General features: G+C 48.6%; 1 pseudogene; it reads left to right on the top strand.

Moving 5' to 3' along the window:
• The first annotated feature begins 225 nt into the window (after positions 1-225).
• On the top strand, positions 226-3,649 carry LOC144710686 (uncharacterized; annotated as a pseudogene).
• Positions 3,650-7,031: the final 3,382 nt, after the last annotated feature.

Raw genomic sequence — 7,031 nt, 5'->3', positions numbered from 1 at the left:
GGGAAAGAGTATATTACAGCATCTCTAATTCGTGAATTTCTAATGATCGCCGTGTCCTGCATGCTGGATCCTCTACTATTCTATGTTCTTCCCGAAAGCGTGCCAATCCCTATGTTGTGCGGAGCTGAGCATCTTCTATTCGCTGGGATAACTTCGTTTCCTCTGCAGGGGCCTTGTGCAGTAAACCCCCTACGGGCGGTCCTCCGTCGTCGTAAAGTCAAGTAGTCCCCGCGAAGCTTTCGGGAAGAGGGGTAGTCTTGTGTGTAAGCATAGCATTTCTGGTCGAACCACCGAACCACACATCTTTTTTGGTGGGAGGGTACTCTGAGTAGTGGGTACCTCGTAGGACCTCGACCCGCCTACTCGGATCTTGTATGGATATGCAGGAAGGGGTGCTCCTAGGTGTGTGTAGGGGGTGTTTTGTTCGCGAGAATGGATTCCTCGTCAAGTCAGGGGGGTGTGGACACACTTGCGCGAATTCGGGTAACGGCTACAAGGTTCGACTTTAGGATAAACTCCGACCAGGGATGGACGTAAACTCGTAAGCTACCGATGGTAGGGATAATCGTCCAGGTCTTATTGTGAAACAAAAAAGCCGCCCCGCCACAGCAGGCAGGTTGGTTCCTCCGTCGTCGCCGGTTTTGGCGAGGAGACCATAGGATAAGTTGCTAAAACAAACGGAGGGGAGCTGTTCAGTATAATTCCGAAGACAGACTGTTGGCAGCAGGTGGGTGGCCCCCGGAAATGCGGGCAGGTTCTTCTTTTAATTTCAGAAGAATTCTTTTTTTTAATCAGAAGAAGAATGTAATAACTTAAGATAAGAAAAGGTGCGTTAGCATTATGCATGCATCTCCGTACAAGTGCTGCGTACAACCGGAAAGATCAAACCAATTCCGCTCACCCGTAGTAGTAGCGTAAAGTGCGGTCGGGGGGCTAACATAAGGCGCTTGCGACTTTCACAGATCTCTCTATCTAGTCTATCTATACTATATATAAAAAGAGAGATCCGGTGAGCAACCCGACTGTGCGTGACATGTGCTTGCTTTATCTACAGGCCGCACTCAATCTTTCTTTCAGAACCAACTTGCCCATTTTTCTTGATTTGGAAGAAGTTCGAAAGACAGGGTTACGGTCGGGCCCCCTACCACTAGTCCGACTAGCTAGTGAGCGGTTCTTTCGGGCGGAAAGCAGGCCGGGCCCTACGGGCGGGCATCTCCCGCAACGCAAGCAGCATTGTTCGCCACCACCCGAGAAGCAAAAGATTCGAGAGTCAAGCAAGGCGCGAGGAATTTATGAGCAGGAGCGATAAATGAAACGAAGGTTCGACTTTACTTTAGGATAAATACATGCATAGATAGTGGTCTAATGACAAGGGCCGACGACTACAACTCGGGACGGAGCCGTATGATGCGGAAGTGTCACGTACGGTTCCCTGAGAAGGGAGTGGCTACCCACTGGAGCTTATAAAAACTACCACCGGTCAGGTCAATTCTGCTTTGGGGCCACCCCTTACTCTACCATTATTATAGGGGTATGGGGTTCGAGACAAAGAAAGATCAAGGCAGCATATCAGTTTTTCCTATATACTTCACTTGGATCCGTTTTTATGCTATTAGCTATTCCGTTGATTCTTCTCCAAACAGGAACCACCGATTCACAAATCTTATTAACCACAGAATTTAGTGAGCGGCGCCAAATCTTTCTATGGATTGCTTCTTTCGCCTCTTTCGCCGTCAAAGTGCCTATGGTACCAGTTCATATTTGGTTACCCGAAGCCCATGTAGAGGCACCTACGGCTGGATCCGTCATCTTGGCAGGAATTCCTTTAAAATTGGGAACCCACGGGTTTTTAAGATTTTCAATCCCCATGTTTCCCGAAGCGACACTTCGTTCCACTCCTTTCATTTATACTCCAAGCGCGATTGCTATAATATATACTCCCTCGACCACTTCAAGACAGATCGATCTTAAGAAGATCATTGCCTACTCCCCAGTAGCCCATATGAATCTGGTGACTATTGGTATGTCTAGTCGGGCGGCGGCCGTTAGGTCACCTATTTTGAGTTATGGACAAAAAGGTTCTGAAGGAACTGAAGAACGTGCGACCCATCAACCTACTAGCAATGGGGGAGAAAACATAGCATGTCGCAACAAAAGCGTCGATTCGAGGCAAGCCGTCTGTTCCAAAAACATAACCCCCAAACCGGGACGGGAGTGGGGGGCGGCCCTACGCGCAGGCAGCAGCAGCACCGGCTCTACGAAATCCGAATCGAATCTTTGACTTTCCCGTGAATAAGAATTGTTGGGCGCTTGAGATATTAGCTCATCCAGCTGTTTCGCCAGCTTCTTTCTTATTATGGCGCGGCGGAAATTAACGAAAAGCGAGAGTTTTAAATCGATTGATAGATGGTTTGTTTTGATAGATCGAAAGAGCTTTTGTTCAGCATTTCTTGATCTTTCTGATCCATAATAAAAAAATCGATATGCATCTGATGGAGTCTACATCGTACGTAGAGCGCCCAAGCCATCTCAGTTCTCTTATCCATCGGTCCAATGCACTGTTTCATAGAGGTGATGCTAATGAAGGAGTTGTGTTGTTGTTGTTCGCCGCCTCGACGCATTCCCCCATCCCACACAGAAAGAAAGAGCGCGGAGCCCCGGCCCGACCTGTAGGTCCGCTAACGTAAAGCGAGGAGTTGAGCCGGCGAACCGAAGTCACTTTCGTAACCATACTTCCTACAGCTAACATGTGTCCAGTCCAGCGGGAACGCGCAGCGCAAACGAACGTGAGCTGCTAGACCGAATCCCCCGCTGGCCATCGGGGACCGAGTGGTAAGGCCCTAATCTGCAGGGGAACGGATCACTCATTCTTATATTGGGACAGGTGCACAAACGACAACTCCAAACGTCACACATCCGCCGCCTATCTACCGTTTAGGTGGCACCAGCGAGATCCAGCTAAGGTAAGGTTGTCTTTAGATAACGGCTGCTCCACTCCGCAGCGGTCTCTTGAACTGATTAGCATCACCTTCCCGCGCGCGAAACGAATGGGCGCTGTGCCGTGGGTCAGTTTCGGGGCGGGGGGCAGGCGCGTAGCGGTTACGATGAAAAGAATGTTTGGATCGACGAGCCATTTCGTGAATCAATGGAATGTCTGTCTATCCATATCTATTCTATCATGACGTTACGAAGTCAAGTTTTTTTTTTCTTTTTATGGCATAGCTAGTAGCCATATATCAGCTGCGCTCAATATGCGTTCTTGAAGAACGATCAGATCTTTCGTTTTGATTGACGAAATTTGGACCTAGCGAAAAGGACTCTAAGCCTTCGCGTAAGCAAGCGCGAGAGAAGCGGAGCTGTCGTTATCTAAAGACAACCTTACCCCGACCGACTACTTAAATAATAAAGGTTTTTTTATGTTTTAACAGAAAACTAATCATGATGCTAAATGAACAGTTCCAAAGGCGCGACGGAGCGTTTACGAGCGGGAGCGGATAAAGAAGGCTCTCTATCATAGTTGCAAGGGGGGCTGTTCGCCGCAAGCGCCTTCGGAACTTAAGGTTTTATTTCAGAACCAACGAATGATGCTAATCAGTTACGAAACAAAGCATGAATAAAAGAAACGTTCGACGCGGCGAAGAAATGAAGATGAAGAAGAAAAGAGGTTACGAAGTCTTTTCTTGCAGAACTCTTGCTCCGTCGCTTCTTCGCTCCGTCGCGCCTGGCGGAGAAAGCTCGAAGAGCTTCCCTTCATTCGCTTCGCGGGAGCCGCACAACACATAGCTGGAAGTCAGAGGGCCCGTACTACCTGCCTAACCCTTCGTTCGCTCCGAGGGACCGTTGAACGGAACTTCTAAACTACTCGGCAGAAGGGAAGGGGCCTATGTATTTGCATGACCCCAAGTTCCCTACTTACACCCCGAGCCAATCCCCTAGCGGTCCTGCCACCACGCCGCAGAACGGTTTGTGGAACCTTACCTTGGATTTCTGGCGTAACAGCGGTGGAACGTAATAAAACGGCCGCGTCACAGAGGTAATGGTAATTAGGGAACTACTGCCTTTATGTCTGAGGCGGGGGAGGGGAAAGCTTGGGCCTACTTATCCCGATAGGACCCCAACAAGGTTCTACCTGAAAGAGGTTCCATATTATATTGCCGAGCCGAAAGGGTTCTATACGTGATCGTAGTATGTCACGTCGTCTCGTCCCCGCTGCATCGAAGAGTACCTATGCACTATGTTCCGGTTCACTGATAAGGAAGATAGAGTTGGGGTGGAGGTCTACGATGTGAGACTTTAGTATGACCTTCCGAAGGTTCGACGGAGAATCAAAACGGAAGCAGGCGCGAGGAGCGTGAATATATTAAGATTCAGACGCGACGGAGCGTTACGAAGTAAAAGAACTCTGATACTACCATCGATCCGACAGAGCGGAACGACCAGAAAAAGAAATGGAGTTAGAAAGCCGTATGATAGGCGGTAACTATCTTGTACGGTTCGGGGGGTAATCGGCGTACTCCGATCAGTGGGGGGGGGGGATATTTGGCTCTATCGAACATACAGGGAATTGGAGGTAGCATTCTACCGATGTCAAGTCATGGACCGGTTCCTTCAGCCCTTTTTCTATGTGTTGGTGTTCTATATGACCGACATAAGACTCGACTTGCTAGATATTATGGAGGTTCAGTGAGCACCATGCCGAATTTCTCTACCATTTTCTTCTCTTCCACTTTGGCCAATATGAGTTCACCTGGTACTAGCAGCTTTATCGGGGAATTTCCCATCTTAGTAGGAGCTTTCCAAAGAAATAGCTTAGTAGCCACATTAGCAGCGCTTGGGATGATTTTAGGCGCGGCGTATTCCCTTTGGCTATATAATCGTGCGGTTTCTGGAAATTTAAAACCCGATTTCCTCCATAAATTCTCCGATCCAAATGGCAGAGAAGTTTCCATATTTCTACCTTTTATTGTTGGAGGGGCGACCGTTCGTTGAACTACCAAAAAAGGTTATAAAAGAAGTGATCATGACATTGTAGGTGCTTGCGATGGGACGGATGCGACTTCCCTCATAAGTAATATGTGGCATAGCCCGTTGCAGAAGTCCCCTTTTTTTTTCCATTTTTTTTTCATAACCGCTCCCGCTCACTCGCGCCTTCGCGCCCGCTCCGCTCCCGCTCTTCGCGCCTGAGGCGCGTAGCGATTGATTTCTGTAAGTAAATCAGAAGTAAGGTTTCGAAGAAAAGAAAGGACGGGGGGCTGCATGGCACTTCTCGACAGTGTTTCCGAGGAACAGTTGAACGATCGACTCATGAATGCTGCCGGGTCGGACGAGCCAATAACTCGAACGCGTTCGGTCAGTTTTTTGAGCAAGAATCACACGCTCCATCGCGTCTTCATCTTAATATTCACCGCTTCCGCGCCTTCACCATGATACGGACTCCAAGTTCTTATGGCAGAGCACGAGGAGTTTCCATCAATATGATGATGGGAATGGAAACCAGAAGCACGACCGAACCGAGAGAATACTTGGATATCCGTAACAGTAACGTAAACATGATTTGGTAGTACCGGTGAACCAGATGGCCGCGGCGAGGGAATCTGGGACGGAAGACTCGTAGTATCTCTATAGATCCGGCAAAAGCAAAAGACCCCTCAGAAGGCGCGAAAGCGGGAGCGGAGCAAGAAAAATTGGCCCCGCTCCGCGAAAAGCAAGGCGCGAGGAGCGGGAGCGAAAGACTTTAGGCGCTTAGGAGCAAGAAATTCATCTTCATGTTACGAAGTCAGATTCAGATTCATGTTACGAAGTCAATTCATCTTCAGATGCTAAGAAGTAAGTCAATAAAGAAGTCACGAACGAAGTAAATAATAAATTCTCATTAGGTTATGTTTACATAAAGGACCTATGGAAGTCGGGGCTCGTCCCTGGTTGGATCAAACAATAGGAGACCGTAGCACGGACCTCTTTTTGTATTGATTCAATACAATAGGGGAAAAGAGCGTACTGTTCCCTACGGAGACAAGGTTACGATGAAACGAACACGCTTTCTTTCTGAACGTGCTTGGCGGGAACAGAACAAGAGATAAAGACCCGCCCAGGTATGAAGTAATACGAGAGTGAGTCGAAAAGTTCCGAAGGTTATCCGAAGCAGAACGTTATTAAAAAAGAAAAGGAGTCTAAATCAATTGAAATTAATGAACCATCATTGAAGGACGTTGCACATGACACGATCAATTCGACTCGCCGGCGCTAATAGAAGTTGCTGACTCTCCTAGTTAGAAAGTGCCAGGGCAGGGCTTTTCGTAGGTTTAGTGGGCGGGGTCTCATGAAGGAAGGCCGGCCGTCGGAATCAAACGAAGGTCGAAGGACCATTCGATTCATTAAGGGGTCGCTAGGCCTATTTGTTCGGTCAATCACCAAACGGTGCACGACGACACCGAACTCGATTCTTTTGCATAGGTAGGGGGCCGGCCGCAGCAGAGCAGCGGGGCATAGCGGCGCCCTCGCCTGGCGCCATTCCCGGACCTAGTTGTAGACGGGCGGGCCGGGCCTGAATGAAGAACGGATCAGACTCTTCTTTGTTTCAGCTGCTTCCTCTTGGGGGTTGGCTTTTTATGTTAAATTCTTTGAAGAAGAAGAAGATTTTTCTCTTTCATTCATTCTGAAAAATAATAACCTTCGCATTCCTAATCCGGGAGGGCGGACGGCTTTTTGCCCCAGCTTGGCGTGGCGAATCGCATCCCCGTTATCTAAAGACAACCTTACCATTCTCGCTCAGTGTTTGGGCTGGTTACGAAGTAAACGAAGCGAAGCCTATTGCTTCATGCTGAACCTGATATTTGATTTGATGGAATGGCCCAGCCCATAAGATTAACGTACGCGATGCGTTCCATTTGTACGAATCGCGAACATACCACTAACGGACGTAGAGCCAAAATTAACTGGCAGACCGGGCCAGGCGCAGGTACCAGATCCTAAGAGTCTCGATCAGCCTCATGGTACGACGGGCACTCAAAGACTTGGTGAATGATGGCCCA

The sequence above is a fragment of the Wolffia australiana genome, chromosome 12 (assembly GCF_029677425.1).
Source record: "Wolffia australiana isolate 7733 chromosome 12, ASM2967742v1".
Classification (NCBI taxonomy): Eukaryota; Viridiplantae; Streptophyta; class Magnoliopsida; order Alismatales; family Araceae; genus Wolffia; species Wolffia australiana.
This window is presented reverse-complemented; position numbering and strand designations above follow the sequence as displayed.